Genomic DNA, 4,143 nt, shown 5'->3' on the forward strand with positions numbered 1-4,143 from the left:
TGTGCTCTTTAATCTTCATAAGTAAATGTTTCAAGTCCTCTTCACTTTCAGCAATCAAGGTTGTATCATCTGCATATCGCAGGTTGTTAATGAGTTAATGGAATATGATGCTAGAAATATTTAGATGCAGTACTTGTCTCCATTGAGGGAGTAATACTGTCTTACCTATTATCTGTGTGAGTGCTTAACACTACTTTCGTTATTAATCATACACTTGGGGTCATGATGACCTCGTTTAACCTCCTCCAGCAGAGGCAGCCAGATTATGACAAAAACAAAATATCAAACCTTGACTGTAAACTCTTTCACATATAAAACAGCTCAGTATTAAGTACTTCTATAGTTTGAAACTTGATTATGTAACTTGAAACTTTTCTTTGAAAGAAATGCCTACATACGATGTGACTAGTGGAATGGCAGCCCTGCTCTAAAGGAGATTTGTTTTTAATCGCACCTGTCATTCAGCATTCTCTCTTCAAATTGCCTGGTGTCTGAAGTTTTCTGCATGCATTTTTGCTTACCAATCTGTTGTCTTATTTTTAAAATATCAAGGTCAGAATTACCTTTGTGTCTTTTAGGGCTAAAATTGATTTAATTTATTATCATTTCTAAGCATGGTCCACTAAAACTCAATGTTGATCTATCTCCATGGAGAACTTCAGAATGTTTTCTTCAACTTAAGGTGAAAATGGGATATGTGGCATTATCCCAATAATTCTTCTTAATGTCCCTGTCTATTTCACTTTCCTAAACAAACATAAATTTAAAAGCTTTTCTAAAATAACAGTTCCCATAATGTCCACTGGAGTCTTGGTGTGGTGCTGTGGATTAATGCTCTGGACTGCACAGTCATTTTGACCACAAGGTTGACTGTTCAAGATCACCAGTCACTCCTCAGAAACCCTATACAGGGTCGCTATGAGTCAGAACCAACTCGACAGCACTTAACAACAACATATTGTCAAGTAGGAGTCCTGGTGTGATGCAGTAGGATGAGCACTGGACTGCTGTTGACAAGGTTAGAGATTCAAATTTACCAGCAGCTCCTCCTTCCTATCCAGTGTCACTACAAATCAGAACTGATCCCATGGAACTTAACAACAACAACATAATGTCAGTTGCTATGCAGATCCCAAAGAGAATATTTCATAAATATACACTGTATTCTACTCTTATGTGAGGCATTATGCTGTATGTTATGAAGAATACTCAAAAGTATTAAATGCCTCTTTCCTCTGAAAGATCTAATCTTTCAGATTAGATCTTAGGTCACCTGAGAAAAATAACTTAATAGCTACATTTCAAAGGTAGAATTTAATACAACTCACAGGATCCCTATAGCAAAGAATAGAACTGTCCCATAGGGTTTCCCTGTGAAAACGTGATAAAATTTACTGTATGTATCCACATACCATGTAGAATTTTGTAAAAAATTTGGAGGATCTCAGGATCCCAAAGCAAAGACCATCTTGGAGTTCTTGGAACAAAGGTTAAGACCTTAAAGAGGAGAAAGACATATAAACAAATACTATCTAAAACAGTAATGGTGTCCCCTGGGTTGGTGGAAAATGGTTAACAAGCCTGACATCTACTTGATGGTTAGTGGCTTTTTTTCTCTCCCTCTTGAAAGCTTGTAAGCCATTCATTTTTTGCCTTTATATCCTCCCCATTTTGGGTAGCCAATGTCTAAGTTGCCCAACCCTGTCAACCCTGTGTACAGACAGGGTGGGAATGATCCTCGCTATAAATATTTGTTCCCTTTTTTGAGCTACTACATCCATAAGTATAGGTAAAGTTAATAAAATAGTAGTGGGTTACTCTTTTTTTTTCTTTCTCTCTTCTTTCTTCTTCTAGTTGAGTTCTGATCATCCAGCTATTGAAACCAGGTCAAGTGGGTACTATCTGCAAGTATAGGTGTTCTTGTTCATCTCCCCTCACTTCATATCAGCTGGATGCTTCACTCTCTGCTCTAGTCCTCTGTGGCCCTGGAGTCCCAGGGTCTTGCTATACTGCTGGCCAACCAGGTCTCCACTGGGGTTCACAGGAGTCTATTGAATGTGGTCAGACTTAGCTCGCAACTACATTGCTGTTTTTTCCCCTCTTCACCTTATTGGTGACCAACATGTTCACCAGCCAGACCACAGGCCTACTCCTGTTTTCCCCTTGAGTCTTAGTCTTGGAAAAGCATTTGCTCTGAGGAACCCTACCACTTGCCTTGATGGCTCCCAGGTGAACAGTTTGTTTGTTCTTCTAGTAAACAATTAGACTGCCTTTATAGTTTTTTTAATTTTTCCTGTTGGTCTTTTTTTTTTTTTTTTTGCAAAGTATCTGCTGTTCTTCTAGCTACTCCAGGTTGCTCTACTTATCCTTTCAAATGGAAATTTCCCACCTCAGAGGATTCTGGGTGGGGATCAGGATACCGCCTATGGTCTTATGCAATGAAAAGGCTCCACAAGAAGCCTCTTTTACTGGGCAACTTCTGGCCCCCTTTAAGGTATTCCAATCAGTTATAGGCTGAAGATGGACTTACAAGCTTTCTATTGTGATGTTTCCGGCTATTCCTTTCTCTCCCCTTCAAGTGTCTATTTTACAATGGTAGGCAAGGGAAACCAATATTCAGAAGACACCCAAGCATCTTAACATTATTCCGCTCTTTTACCCATTCAAACCATGCCTCAATCCCTATATCCAGGAGCCCTGTTGTTCCAAGGTTGTGCATACATCATCATTTACGTCTGTCCACTTAACCCATGCAAACCTGTCTAATTGTTGTCCCATCAGCCTAATTCTTCCATTCTCCTCTCCCTTCTTGTGTATTGTCCCCCTTGTCTCCCCAGTACCCAAACTATCCAGTGTCTATTCCCTATCCTGTGCTCTATCTTCCCCTCCCACAGTCCCCTCCCTTCATCCCATACATCCCTGTGATCAGCAAATAAAATATAATTTTAATCTCCCCCTTTTAGGGTGGGTTCTTTTTCTTAGTCTTTTACAATAATGGTCCTATGCAGTATTTCTCCTTTTGTGACTGACTAATATCACTCAGCATAATGTCCTCAAGGTTCATCCATCTTATGAGGTGGCTTGCAGCTTCCTTGTTGTTTTTCAAGATAGCATAGCATGTTGTTGTTGTTGTCAGGTGCCATAGAGTTGGAACTGACTCATAGCAACCCCATGCACAGCAGAATGAAACAATGTCCGATCCTGGGCTGCCTGGATCTCCTCCTTAGTGAAGTGTCTGTTCATGTCCTATGGTCATTTTTAAATTGGGTTATTTCTCTTTTTCTTATAGAGGTGTTATACTTTCCTATACATTTTAGAAATGAGTCCCTTGTCCAATGTGTCATTGAAAAATATATTTTCCCATTCTATGGGTTCCCTTTTTACTCTTTTGGTGAAGTCTTTTGATGCACATAAATTTTTAATTTTCAGTATGTCCTAATCATCTATTTTGTCTACTGTGTTTGTGTAATTTTTTAAATGTTTGGTAGTTTGTGTATGCCCTGAATTAGAGTCCTCACATTTGTCCCTATTTTTTCATTGATGACTCTCCTTCTCAGGCAAATACAAAGCCTGCTCTTCCTCTTCTGGAAAGTCTTTGTCTGTCTTCAGCTCATTTGTCTGTTATTCTTTTCTGGTTTTGGACATGTTTTGAGACATTTTGTTGTTTTCTTGGTCAACTTCAGTAGTTAGGTGGGTTTTTAATGCTTAAATGGATGTTTGTTGCTGTGTTGTTAAGCTTACTGTGTGTCTTCTGGGGAATATGATCAGGAGATAGGCTTCCCTTGTCATATGTAATGCTAAGCAGCTGTTATTAACTCTTGTCTCAATGGAGGAATATTATGGGGTATGCTTGTATCTTGGCTATATGGGCATAATTGCTGTCTCTTTTTGAGTAACTTAGGGAGAAAAAGCTCTCAACTACAAGAAAAAAGTGTGATCAAAAGGACCAAAAACAGAAGAAATATAAAAGCAGAGACAAAAACCACCATTCTGAAACAAAAATAAAACTGTGGCTGACTGACTGGTTGCCTTTGCTACACAGGCAGTATATGTATGCACTAGAAGCCTCCAGCAGTGTGTGGGGGTTTCCACTCACTCAGGCCCCTCCTCTAGTCACCATCACAGAGGTGTGCATATGGATAT

Source organism: Chrysochloris asiatica, unplaced genomic scaffold (assembly GCF_000296735.1).
Source record: "Chrysochloris asiatica unplaced genomic scaffold, ChrAsi1.0 scaffold00335, whole genome shotgun sequence".
Taxonomy (NCBI): domain Eukaryota; kingdom Metazoa; phylum Chordata; class Mammalia; order Afrosoricida; family Chrysochloridae; genus Chrysochloris; species Chrysochloris asiatica.